Raw genomic sequence first — 15,000 nt, forward strand, 5'->3', positions numbered from 1 at the left:
CGCGCACGCACGCGCACAGACACACACCCGAGCCCGCACGTGCACAGACACACATCCCAGTACGTCACTGGGGCCAAGCTCCCGGCCATCCAGGACCTCTATACCAGGCAGAGGAAGGCCCCTAAAAATGGTCAAAGACTCCAGCCACCCTGGTCATAGAACGTTCTCTCTGCTATCGCACGGCAAGCGGTACTGGAGTCTGGAACCAACAGGACCCTGATCCTGAACAGCTTCTACACCCCAAGTCATAAGACTGATAAATACCTAGTTAAATAGTTAACACAATAGCTACCTGGACAATCTGCATCAACCCTTTTGACTCATCACGTCCACTGCTGTTATTGTTTATTATCTATCCTGTTGCCTCGTCACTTTACCCTACTCATATGTACATATCTAACGCAAATACCTCTTACCCCTGCACATTGACTCAGTACTGGTACTCACTGTATATAGCCTGGTTATCATTACTCATTGACTCTGTACTGGTACTCACTGTATATAGCCTGGTTATCATTACTCATTGACTCAGTACTGGTACTCACTGTATATAGCCTGGTTACATTACTCATTGACTCAGTACTGGTACTCACTGTATATAGCCTGGTTATCATTACTCATTGACTCAGTACTGGTACTCTGTGTATATAGCCTGGTTATCATTACTCATTGACTCAGTACTGGTACTCTGTGTATATAGCCTAGTTATCATTACTCATTGACTCAGTACTGGTACTCTGTGTATATAGCCTGGTTATCATTACTCATTGACTCTGTACTGGTACTCACTGTATATAGCCTAGTTATCATTACTCATTGACTCAGTACTGGTACTCACTGTATATAGCCTAGTTATCATTACTCATTGACTCTGTACTGGTACTCACTGTATATAGCCTACTTATCATTACTCATTGACTCAGTACTGGTACTCTGTGTATATAGCCTAGTTATCATTACTCATTGACTCAGTACTGGTACTCACTGTATATAGCCTAGTTATCATTACAATAGAGTCAGTACTGGTACTCACTGTATATAGCCTAGTTATCATTACAATAGAGTCAGTACTGGTACTCACTGTATATAGCCTAGTTATCATTACTCTTTGACTCAGTACTGGTACTCACTGTATATAAGCCTACACCTGTTGTTTACAGAGCTGGTGACAAATTACACACAGACATAATCACACAGTGCTGTGGACAGGGTGAATACTGTTGAACCCCCCCCCCCCCCCGTCAGGGACTCAAAGCTACAGTCTGGTGAGCTACTTCCTAATTAGACCTGGGAAAATATCCACGTGACCGATTGTGTGTGAGTTATTGTCGGTGTGCTCAAAACTGCACTCAGATGAAAGAGATACAAACACACATGCACGCACGCACGCACACACACACACACACACACACACACACACACACACACACATTTCCAAAACTTAATTTGTGCCCAGGCTATGGGCCCTGGTAATATAGAATAGGGGTACAGGCTATGGGCCCTGGTAATATAGAATAGGGGTACAGGCTATGGGCCCTGGTAATATAGAATAGGGGTACAGGCTATGGGCCCTGGTAATATAGAATAGGGATACAGGCTATGGGCCCTGGTAATATAGAATAGGGGTACAGGCTATGGGCCCTGGTAATATAGAATAGGGGTACAGGCTATGGGCCCTGGTAATATAGAATAGGGGTACAGGCTATGGGCCCTGGTAATATAGAATAGGGGTACAGGCTATGGGCCCTGGTAATATAGAATAGGGGTACATAATGTGTATCACAACAGCAGCAGATCAGAGATCAGATCATCATTGGTTCAGTGAGGCGGAGGGGGAGTGCTCTCTGATCTCCAGACCCCATAGTAACATTGATCTGCAGGTTAAATACATGCTGTGAGTATGTGTGTGTGTGTGTGTGTGTGTGTGTGTGTGTGTGTGTGTGTGTGTGTATGTCTTTGTATTTGTGTGTTTTGTGTGTGTGTGTTTGTGTGTCTGTGTGTGTATGAGAATGTGTGTGTGTGTGTGTCCGTTTGTGTGTGTGTGTGTGTTTATGTGTGTGTGTGTACGTGTGTGTATGATTATGTGTATATGTGTGTATGAGAATGTGTGTTTGTGTATGTGTGTGCGCGTGTGTGTGTGTGTGTACGTGTGTGTGTGTGTTTGTGTATGTGTGTTTAGGGGGAGGGAAGACACATGGAGAAGGCAGTACTGGAGACTCGTGCCTTTAATGAACCCCCCCTCCAACACACAACTCCCCCTCCCCACCCCTCCTCACTCCTCCTCTTCTTACAGTAATCAGCACAGCGGTCAATGGAGCCATCTACACCCTCTCTCTCTCTCTCTCTCTCTCTCTCTCTCTCTCTCTCTCTCTCTCTCTCTCTCTCTCACTCACACACACACACACACACACACACACACACACACACACACCCAGCAGTAGGTGTTTGCTGTAATTACTGCAGCACTGTGTTTGTTGGGCCGTGATCCTCAAGATCCATTGTGGGACACACGTGCCTGACCCTTGATTAAGGCCTAAAGCTCCTCCTCCCTTCCCCTCCTCTTCTCCTCTTCCTCCTCTCCTCTTCCTCCTCCCTTCCCCTCCTCCCTTCCACTCCTCCTCCTTCACTACTCTTCCTCCTCCCTTCCCCTCCCCTCCTCCTCTTCCTCCTCCCTTCCCCTCCTCCTCTCCTCCTCCTCCTTCCCCTCCTCCTCTTCCTCCTCCTCCCCCTCCTCTCCTCCTCCTCCCTTCCCCTCCTCCTCCTCCTCCTCCTCCTCCTCTCCTCCTCCTCCTCCTCCCTTCCCCTACTCCTCTCCTCCTCCTCCCTTCGCCTCCTCCTCTCCTCCTCCTCCTCCTCCCTCTCCTCCTCCTCCTCCTCCTTCTCTCCTCTTCCTCCTCCCTTCCCCTCCTCCTCTCCCTCCTCCTCCTCCCTTACCCTACTCCTCTTCTCCTCCTCCCTTCCCCTCCTCCTCTCCTCCTCCTCTTCTCCTCCTCCTCCTCCTCTCCTCCTCCTCCTCCCTTCCCCTCCTCCCTTCCACTCCTCCTCCTTCACTACTCTTCCTCCTCCCTTCCCCTCCCCTCCTCCTCTTCCTCCTCCCTTCCCCTCCTCCTCTCCTCCTCCTCCCTTCCCCTCCTCCTCTCCTCCTCCTTCTCTCCTCTTCCTCCTCCCTTCCCCTCCTCCTCTCCTCCTCCTCCTCCCTTACCCTACTCCTCTCCTCCTCCTCCCTTCCCCTCCTCCTCTCCTCCTCCTCCTCTCCTCCTCCTCCTCCTCTCCTCCTCCTCCTCCCTTCCCCTACTCCTCTCCTCCTCCTCCCTTCCCCTCTTCCTCTCCTCCTCCTCCTCCTCTCCTCCTCCTCCTCCTCCCTTCCCCTACTCCTCTCCTCCTCCTCCCTTCGCCTCCTCCTCTCCTCCTCCTCCTCCCTTCCCCTACTCCTCTCCTCCTCCTCCCTTCCCCTCTTCCTCTCCTCCTCCTCCTCCTCTCCTCCTCCTCCTTCTCCCTTCCCCTACTCCTCTCCTCCTCCTCCCTTCCCCTCCTCCTCTCCTCCTCCTCCTCTCCTCCTCCTCCTCCTCTCCTCCTCCTCCTCCCTTCCCCTACTCCTCTCCTCCTCCTCCCTTCCCCTCTTCCTCTCCTCCTCCTCCTCCTCTCCTCCTCCTCCTCCTCCCTTCCCCTACTCCTCTCCTCCTCCTCCCTTCGCCTCCTCCTCTCCTCCTCCTCCTCCTCTCCCCCCTCCTCTCTTCTCCTCCTCTTCCCCTCCTCCTCTCTTCTCCTCCTCCAAAGTGGCTGTCGACACCAAATCCTTGCCCTTTCACCACCTTCACACACACAGCAGTAGTGACCTGTGCCACAATAGAACGGTGAAAGGAGGACAATTAGCCAAGTGACAGTAAGTTCCAGCAGGAAGCAGGAAGCAGGAAGCGTGGTGCGCTACAAAGGAGGTCCCCTTTTATACGACTCTTTAAAGCAAACACTCCTCTGTCCAACTCGTGCCTCGGCGAACACAACCAAAACCACTCTCATTTCAACCCTTTGTGTAATTTGGGTCAATGAATGAATTGGTTTATTTATTGATTGGTCATTATTTATTGGGACAGAGCAGTCAGCCGAGAATAAAGGTGGTAGCTGCAACTACACGGTACAGTTTGCCCTCCACATTAACAGTAAGGCGTGCCCCAAATAGCACTCTGTTCCCTATCTAGTTCCCTACTTTAGACCAGAGCCCTATAGGAAACCATTTGGGATGGAGCCTGGGGGTAACATGTTGGGATTTCACTGTCAATGATTACAGGACAGAATCAATACAGTCGGACAATTGTTACTAGGAATGGGGAGGTGAGGATGGTGGTAACTTTGTGTGTGTGTGTGTGTGTGTGTGTGTGTGTGTGTGTGTGTGTGTGTGTGTGTGTGTCTGTGTCTGTGTCTGTGTCTGTGTGTCTGTGTCTGTGTCTGTGTCTGTGTCTGTGTCTGTGTGTGTGTCTGTCTGTGTGTGTGTGTGTGTGTGTGTGTGTGTGTGTGTGTGTGTGTGTGTGTGTGTGTGTGTGTGTGTGTGTGTGTGTGTGTGTGTCTGTGTCTGTGTCTGTGTGTGTGTGTGTGTGTCTGTGTCTGTGTGTGTGTGTGTGTGTGTGTGTGTTTACAATCAGACACACTACGCCATAGTGCTAACTGTTATCCTGAAGGAGAAGGAGGACAGGCCCAAGATGGAGGGAGGAATGAAGGAGAGGACAGGCCCAAGATGGAGGGAGGAATGAAGGAGAAGGAGGGCAGGCCCAAGATGGAGGGAGGAATGAAGGAGAGAAGGAGGGCAGGCCCAAGATGGAGGGAGGAATGAAGGAGAAGGAGGGCAGGCCCAAGATGGATGGAGGGAGGAATGAAGGAGAAGGAGGGCAGGCCCAAGATGGAGGGAGGAATGAAGGAGAAGAAGACAGGCCCAAGATGGAGGGAGGAGGACTGAAGGAGAAGGAGGACAGGCCCAAGATGGAGGGAGGAAGATTGAAGGAGAAGGAGGACAGGCCCAAGATGGAGGCAGGAATGAAGGAGAAGGTGTTAATGGATCATCTCCGTCAGCAGCAGGAATAGAGGAAAACGTTGTTCCAGACTACTGTAGAAGCTGAGCCATTATGAGGAACGGTGTTAGATTGAAGTGTTAGGCAGAGGCATCAAGACCTCACCATAGGGGACCACCTATTGACCTCCCTCCCTCCCTCCCTCCCTCCACCCCAGCTTTAGGTTGATTAGTAGAGAACCCATCTCCAGTATGGCTGCTGGGTCATTAGTGTGATGAGCTGACCAGAAGGACCCTCTTAGAGGATAAACAGGCCCTCGGACAGATGCTTACGGGCCCTTGTTAATCCTTAGCAGGTTAACTGAAATCATATGCAGGACACTAGTGTGTGTACAAACCTTATATTTACATAGATGGTACTGCCGTGTGACTATACAGCCTCAACAGGACTGGTGTGACTATACAGCCTCAACAGGACTGGTGTGACTATACAGGCTCAGTATGGACTGATGTGACTATACAGCCTCAATATGGACTGGTGTGACTATACAGCCTCAACAGGACTGGTGTGACTATACAGCCTCAATATGGACTGGTGTGACTATACAGCCTCAATATGGACTGGTGTGACTATACAGTCTCAACAGGACTGGTGTGACTATACAGCCTCAATATGCACTGGTGTGACTATACAGCCTCAACAGGACTGGTGTGACTATACAGCCTCAATATGGACTGGTGTGACTATACAGCCTCAATATGGACTGGTGTGACTATACAGTCTCAACAGGACTGGTGTGACTATACAGCCTCAATATGGACTGGTGTGACTATACAGCCTCAACAGGACTGGTGTGACTATACAGCCTCAATATGGACTGGTGTGACTATACAGCCTCAATATGGACTGGTGTGACTATACAGCCTCAATATGGACTGGTGTGACTATACAGCCTCAACAGGACTGGTGTGACTATACAGACTCAATATGGACTGGTGTGACTATACAGCCTCAACAAGACTGGTGTGACTATACAGCCTCAACAGGACTGGTGTGACTATACAGCCTCAACAAGACTGGTGTGACTATACAGTCTCAACAGGACTGGTGTGACTATACAGCCTCAACAAGACTGGTGTGACTATACAGTCTCAACAGGACTGGTGTGACTATGCAGCCTCAATATGGACTGGTGTGACTATACAGCCTCAATATGGACTGGTGTTGACTGACAGCCAGGTTGTCAAGTGTGTGGGTAACTGATGAAAGGAGTCAGGCACAGGAGAGCTGTGATGTGTGGACAAGGTATTTAATACAAGACAACACCAGTATGAAACACTATACTACGGTGCGGGAAGAATACCGGTACCACGAAATAAACGGGTGTAATAACAAACCCTGGCATCACCAACCGCCTTCACAATAAAACACACACGGGGGAAACCAGAGGGTTAAATAATGACCATGTAATTGGGGGAAATTGAAACCAGGTGTGTAGAAAACAAAGACAAAACAAACGGAAAATTAAAAATGGATCGGTGATGGCTAGAAGGCCCGGTGGCGTCGACCGCCAAAACGATAGGGACCGACTCCGGCGGAAGTCGTGACAGAGGTCAGTCACGGTGTGAATGGAGGACCACCAGATCAAGACCCTGTCATGGCCAGCCCAATCTCCTGACCTGAACCCCATTGAAATCCTATGGAATGTGATCAAGAGGAAGATGGATGGTCACAAGCCATCAAACAAAGCCGAGCTGCTTGAATTTTTGCGCCAGGAGTTTTTAATTATTTTATTTGATTTATTCCACCTTTATTTAACCAGGTGGGCCAGATCACCTTTATTTAACCAGGTGGGCCAGATCACCTTTATTTAACCAGGTGGGCCAGATCAACTTTATTTAACCAGGTGGGCCAGATCACCTTTATTTAACCAGGTGGGCCAGATCACCTTTATTTAACCAGGTGGGCCAGATCACCTTTATTTAACCAGGTGGGCCAGATCACCTTTATTTAACCAGGTGGGCCAGATCACCTTTATTTAACCAGGTGGGCCAGATCACCTTTATTTAACCAGGTAGACCAGTTGAGAACAAGTTCTCATTTACAACTGCAACCTGTTCAAGATACAAAAAATCTATGTGCAGTGTGTGCAAATGTGGAAGAGTAGTGAGGTAAGGCAATAAATAGGCCGTAGAGACAAAATAATTACAATTTAGAATTTTATAGATTTATTTCACCTTTATTTAACCAGGTAGGCTAGTTGAGAACTTGTTCTCAACTAGATGTGCAGATGATGAGGTGCAAGCTGAGAAACTGGGGTGCAAAAGACCAAGAGGGTAAGTAATAATATGGGGATGAGGTAGTTGGGTGGGCTATTTACAGATGGGCTGTGTCCAGGTACAGTGATCGGTAAGCTGCTCAGACAGCTGATGCTTAAAGTTAGAGAGGGAGATATAAGACTCCAGCTCCAGCAATTTTTTCAATTCATTCCAGTCATTGGCAGCAAAGAACTGGAAGGAAAGGCGGCCAAAGGAAGTGTTGGCTTTTGGGGTGACCAGTGCAATAAACCTGCTGGAGGGCGTGCTACGGGTGGGTGTTGCTATTACCAGTGAGCTGAGATAAGTTGTTACCTAGCAAAAACGTATAGATGACCTGGAGCCAGTGGGTTTGGCGACCGATATGTAGTGAGGGCCAGCCAACGAGAGCATACAGGTCGCAGTGGTGGGTAGTATATGGAGCTTTGGTGACAAAATGGATGGCACTGTGATAGACTACATCCAGTTTGCTGAGTAGAGTGTTGGAGGCTATTCTAACACTCATACAAGTGAAGGTTGCCCACAGCACAGTGATTATGACATTTTTACATTTCCCAAACACACTATCAAACCAAATTGTTAAGAGCATTATCTACCCCAGAGTTCTGTGCCAATTCGTGAGCTAATGTGGTTAAACCAGCCAGGACCCTCGTCACTGATCTGCACGGAGCTGTGTTATCGGGGGATAAACGTACAACATTCTCCTTCCGTATATCACACACCCCACCATCCTTTTCAGCCAGTAACATATCCAATACAGTTCTATGTAAATTCTATTGTCAACAGATCCTGACGGAGCACTCCTTCTCTCTCTTCTACCTGGCTCTAGGTCTTTGTGTTTGATAAGGGTGAAGAGCTAACTGTACTTTACATAACTATATATTCTAGTGGTTGGAGCGTTGGTAACCGAAAGGTTGCAAGTTTGAATCCCCGGGGTACAACCTGTCATTCTACCCTTGAACAGGCGGTTAACCCACTGTTCCTAGACCAGTTAACCCACTGTTCCTAGACCAGTTAACCCACTGTTCCTAGACCAGTTAACCCACTGTTCCTAGGCCAGTTAACCCACTGTTCCTAGGCCAGTTAACCCACTGTTCCTAGACCAGTTAACCCACTGTTCCTAGGCCAGTTAACCCACTGTTCCTAGACCAGTTAACCCACTGTTCCTAGGCCAGTTAACCCACTGTTCCTAGGCCAGTTAACCCACTGTTCCTAGGCTGTCACTGAAAATAAGTATTTGTTCTTAAAAGACCTGCCTAGTTAAAAAAAAAAATCTCCTAATCTATATCGCAAATATTTATCTCCTGTCAATATCCATTCACCTAACCTACATCTATATATTTTAACCTATATCTCCTGACCTATACATCCTGAATTATATATCCTATCTATATCTCCTATCTATTCACCTAACTCAGTGATGTGTTTCCTATCCACAGGACAGAAGTCACAAAGAAATTCATTAATTTCTACTTAAACTTTTCTACTGGATAGACATGACATCCATCTGTAATCAGCCCAGCAATCAGATCAGCTGACACACACACACACACACGGGCACGCGCACGCGCACACACACACACACACACACACACACACACACACACACACACACACACGCAGCATGCATATCACACACACACACACACACACACACACACACACACACACGCGTAGCATGCATCACACACACACACACACGCACACACACACACACACACAGCATGCATCACACGCACACACACACACACACACACACACACACACACACACACACACACACACACACACACACACACACACACACACACACACACACACACACACACACACACACACACACACACACACACACACCTCCGTTCCTCCCTTCCTACCCCCTGAAGATGGAGTAGGTCCACTGCCAGCCATATCTATCTAATGGTGATCACCTAGCCTGAGGGCTCCATTGAAATAACCTGGCATACCTACCATGGGACTTTAAGCCTCGCCAATTACACCATTCATATGGAAGTCATTGTCCCCCATGAATATGAAATGTTTGGCAGTGTCCTTTAACATTGTGATGGGCTCTGTGTTTTCCTGCTGAGGGAGAAAGCCTGGAGGTGTTGGTCCATCTCCATATGATTTAGAAGGCTTGAGAAGGGTTGGAGTCAGGGTTGTGTTTACAGTAAACTTAGTGTCTCTCTCTTTGAGCTGGGCCTTTGGACTGCATGGTAGAGGATCCTTCCATCACTTATACATTTACTAGCAACAGTCTACTCTATTGCCCTGGCTCCTCCTTCCCTTCCACAAGAACAGCTGCCTAATAAACATCTCTGATTAAACATGCTACTGTATTGCCCTGGCTCCTCCTTCCCTTCCACAAGAACAGCTGCCTAATAAACATCTCTGATTAAACATGCTACTGTATTGCCCTGGCTCTTCCTCCCCTTCCCCAACAACAGCTGCCTTTTAAACATCTCTGATTAAACCCAACCTGGCTCCTCTCTGTCAGGTATTAGTAACCCAACACTGATGATGTTCTTGTTTCCTCTACATAGTGAACTGTGTACTGGCTCTTTTTGCATTCGTCTTTCAAGGAATTCAATTCAATACATGTCGGCCTCTTTGGCCATTCCTCTTTAACGGCGCATGACATCATTGCATAATTCGGTCGAGTTATTATTTTATTTGTTAGTAACCCTAACCCATGTTAAAGATGACCTCATCGCTGTGTGTTCCCCGTGTTAAAGATGACCTCATCGCTGTGTGTTTCCCATGTTAAAGATGACCTCATCGCTGTGTGTTCCCCGTGTTAAAGATGACCTCATCGCTGTGTGTTCCCCGTGTTAAATATGACCTTATCGCTGTGTGTTTCCCCGTGTTAAAGATGACCTCATCGCTGTGTGTTCCCCGTGTTAAATATGACCTCATCGCTGTGTGTTCCCCGTGTTAAAGATGACCTCATCGCTGTGTGTTTCCCATGTTAAAGATGACCTCATCGCTGTGTGTTCCCCGTGTTAAAGATGACCTCATCGCTGTGTGTTCCCCGTGTTAAATATGACCTCATCGCTGTGTGTTCCCCGTGTTAAATATGACCTCATCGCTGTGTGTTCCCCGTGTTAAATATGACCTCATCGCTGTGTGTTTCCCCGTGTTAACGATGACCTCATCGCTGTGTGTTCCCCGTGTTAAAGATGACCTCATCGCTGTGTGTTTCCCATGTTAAAGATGACCTCATCGCTGTGTGTTCCCCGTGTTAACGATGACCTCATCGCTGTGTGTTCCACATGTTAACGATGACCTCATCGCTGTGTGTTCCCCGTGTTAACGATGACCTCATCGCTGTGTGTTCCCCGTGTTAAAGATGACCTCATCGCTGTGTGTTCCCCGTGTTAAAGATGACCTCATCGCTGTGTGTTCCCCGTGTTAAATATGACCTCATCGCTGTGTGTTTCCCCATGTTAAAGATGACCTCATCGCTGTGTGTTCCCCGTGTTAAAGATGACCTCATCGCTGTGTGTTCCCCGTGTTAAATATGACCTCATCGCTGTGTGTTTCCCCGTGTTAAAGATGACCTCATCGCTGTGTGTTCCCCGTGTTAAAGATGACCTCATCGCTGTGTGTTCCCCGTGTTAACGATGACCTCATCGCTGTGTGTTCCCCGTGTTAAAGATGACCTCATCGCTGTGTGTTCCCCGTGTTAACGATGACCTCATCGCTGTGTGTTCCCCGTGTTAACGATGACCTCATCGCTGTGTGTTTCCCCGTGTTAACGATGACCTCATCGCTGTGTGTTCCCCGTGTTAAAGATGACCTCATCGCTGTGTGTTCCCCGTGTTAAAGATGACCTCATCGATGTGTGTTCCCCGTGTTAAAGATGACCTCATCGCTGTGTGTTCCACATGTTAACGATGACCTCATCGCTGTGTGTTCCCCGTGTTAAATATGACCTCACGGAACTGGGTGGTCGCAGGCTTTTTCCCCCGTGGCAACATAGTAGTTAATGTCTCTGTGATTCGTAGAGAAAGGGTGTTCAGCTGACTATTGTCATGGAGGGTGATCTCTAAGCCCACCGATTGGGCAACCTGGCACTTGGTAGGGGGTGAGGACCGCTAGTATGGGGGCCAATCTGCTGAGATTGCTCAGCGAGGGGTCCGTATGTGTGTGATTGCTCCACACAGTGAGCCACCCCACCCCACCCCCACCCCTCCACTTGGTGTCTTACAAGGGGGTGGAGGTCTTTTTTTTTTTTTGGGGGGGGGGGGGGGGTTCCTGGCTCCTTGCGCTTTCTAACTCAATCAACTTCTGTACCTTCTGTCCTGGACCAGTCGTCAGGCTAACTATACGGTCTCCATCTCAAATGGCACCATATTCTCTATAAAGTGCACTACATTTGACCATAGCCCTATGGGGAATCAGGTGCCATTTAGGAAGCATTGACTGTCTTTCTCGGTGGGAGTTTGCAATGCCTTTCCCTCCACCTCATCTCTATACGTGTAGAAAGTCATTTGGTGGAGCAGTCCGGGATAAAGACCTGAGAAGTTACAGGAATGTCCAATGACACAAACGTAAAGTTCTGCTCACTAAACAGAGCACAAAGAACCAGAGGACGTGGTTCCCCGAAGCCTAACGTGGAGCAGTAGCAGTAACTAACAGTAAAACTCCTTGGAGGGTCCTAGTTAAATAGATCTCCTAACCCTGAGGAAAGGGTTGTAAAAAACCTGTAAAAAAAACATTTGCAAAGGAAGCAGTAGGAAAGTGTCTGCTTCACAAAACGGCACACTTTCAGACCAGGGCTCATAGAGAACAGAGTCCTACGACGGGACTGTTTCCTCATTCACTTTACTTCTAGTTACAGAAAACACAAACACTTCTGCCTGTCTGTCTGTCTCTCTAACCTGTCTGTCTGTCTAACCTGTCTGTCTGTCTAACCTGTCTGTCTGTCTAACCTGTCTGTCTAACCTGTCTGTTCTTTCTAACCTGTCTGTCTGTCTAACCCGTCTGTCTGTCTAACCTGTCTGTCTAACCTGTCTGTCTGTCTAACCTGTCTGTCTCTCTAACCTGTCTGTCTGTCTAACCTGTCTGTCTGTCTAACCTGTCTGTCTAACCTGTCTGTTCTTTCTAACCTGTCTGTCTGTCTAACCCGTCTGTCTGTCTAACCTGTCTGTCTAACCTGTCTGTCTGTCTAACCTGTCTGTCTGTCTAACCTGTCTGTCTAACCTGTCTGTCTGTCTAACCTGCCTGTCTGTCTAACCTGCCTGTCTGTCTAACCTGTCTGTCTGTCTAACCTGTCTGTCTGTCTAACCTGTCTGTCTAACCTGTCTGTCTGTCTAATCTGTATGTCTGTCTAACCTGTCTGTCTAACCTGTCTGTCTGTCTAACCTGCCTGTCTGTCTAACCTGTCTGTCTAACCTGTCTGTCTCTCTAACCTGCCTGTCTGTCTCTCTGACCTGTCTGTCTAACCTGTCTGTCTAACCTGTCTGTTTAACCTGTCTGTCTCTCTAACCTGTCTGTCTAACCTGTCTGTCTAACCTGTCTGTCTCTCTAACCTGTCTGTCTAACCTGTCTGTCTCTCTAACCTGCCTGTCTGTCTCTCTAACCTGTCTGTCTAACCTGTCTGTATGTCTGCCTGTCTGTCTGCCTGTCTGCCTGTCTGCCTGCCTGTCTGCCTGTCTGTCTGTCTGTCTGCCTGTCTGCCTGTCTGTCTGCCTGTCTGTCTGCCTGTCTGTCTCTCTAACCTGTCTGCCTGCCTGTCTGTCTGCTTGTCTGCCTGTCTGTCTGCCTGTCTGTCTCTCTAACCTGTCTGTCTGTCTGTCTGTCTGTCTCTCTAACCTGTCTGTCTGTCTGTCTGTCTGTCTGTCTGTCTCTCTAACCTGTCTGTCTGTCTGTCTGTCTGTCTGTCTGTCTCTCTAACCTGTCTGTCTGTCTCTCTAACCTGTCTGTCTGTCTCTCTAACCTGTCTGTCTGTGATCCCGTATCAAACAGGTTAAAGTGAGGACTGGTACGGGAAAAAGGCTGATTCTTTGTGTGATTTCCCTTAATAGTCACCTAGGTAGACGGTGTGTGTGTGTGTGTGTGTGTGTGTGTGTGTGTGTGTGTGTGTGTGTGTGATGAGCCCCAGACTGCATTTCATTAGCGATTCCTGTAATGCCAATAAAGTTGGGATGGTTGTCAGGAAAAGCGTCGGGTGAGGGACGGACCGACAGGAGGCTGCTGCGGTCTCAAGGCCGCCCGACCAGACAGGAGACACACACACACACACACACACACACACACACACACACACACACACACACACACACACACATACACACACACACACTGAAGTATAGGCCATCACTCACAGCTAAACATGCTGGATGATAGTGAACACTCAGAGCCCTACATCACACTCCCCTACATACCAAATACCAGACATTATTAACAGACAGCCTGTCTGCTTCCCAAATGGCACCCTATTCTATATGTAGTTCACTACTTTTGACCCCGGGGCCCACAGGGAATAGGGTGCTGTTTGGGACACAAGCCCTGTCTGATCAACAAGTCTAATGTCCTGCTGTCGTCGGTCTAGAATCTGGTCTCAAGTGTCCCACATTCTACAGGTTGTCATTGTGATGTCATGAGGTATATCTCCTTCTGGATAATATATTTTTTTTTTTGGGGGGGGGGGTTAGGGTTAGCTTCCTGTGTAGCTTCCTGTGTAGTGCGTTACATTTGACCATAGCTTTATGGGCCCTGGTCAAAAGAATTGGACTCCCAAGTGGCGCAGTGGTCTGCATCTCAGTGCTAGAGGTTTCACCACAGACACCCTGGTTCGAATCCAGGCCGTGATTGGGAATCCCATAGGGCGGCATACAATTGGTCCAGCGTCGTCCGGGTTAGGGTTTGGCTGGGGTAGTTCGCCGTTTGTTCTTAACTGACTTCCGTGGTTAAATAAAAAATATTGGTACACGAACCTAACTAACTAGTGTAACTAATACTGTTACACTTTATAAACGGAGACAGGTAGCCCAGTGGTTAGAGCGTTGTGCCAGTAACCGAAAGGTTGCTGGATCGAATCCCTGAGCTGACAAGGTAAAAAAATCTGTCGTTCTGACCCTGAACAAGGCAGTTAACCCACTGTTCCCTGGTAGGTCGTCATTGTAAATAAGAATTTGTTCTTAAATAAAGGTAAAAAAAATATTAATAAATAAACGATGATAGAGCGACATCTTCTGGGTAAGAAAAATTACTGCACCCAACTGCAGCCTCAGTCACGGTTCTTACTGCAGCCTTATCCTAAGTCATGGTCCTTACTGCAGCCTTATCCTCAGTCATGGCTCTTACTGCAGCCTTATCCTCAGTCATGGTTCTTACTGCAGCCTTATCCTCAGTCATGGTCCTTACTGCAGCCTTATCCTCAGTCATGGTTCTTACTGCAGCCTTATCCTCAGTCATGGTCCTTACTGCAGCCTTATCCTCAGTCATGGTCCTTACTGCAGCCTTATCCTCAGTCATGGTCCTTACTGCAGCCTTATCCTCAGTCATGGTCCTTACTGCAGCCTTATCCTCAGTCATGGTTCTTACTGCAGCCTTATCCTCAGTCATGGTCCTTACTGCAGCCTTATCCTCAGTCATGGTTCTTACTGCAGCCCTATCCTCAGTCATGGTCCTTACTGCAGCCTTATCCTCAGTCACAGTCCTTACTGCAGCCTTATCCT

This window comes from Oncorhynchus mykiss, chromosome 11 (assembly GCF_057628025.1).
Source record: "Oncorhynchus mykiss isolate SJ-2025 chromosome 11, ASM5762802v1, whole genome shotgun sequence".
Taxonomy (NCBI): Eukaryota; Metazoa; Chordata; class Actinopteri; order Salmoniformes; family Salmonidae; genus Oncorhynchus; species Oncorhynchus mykiss.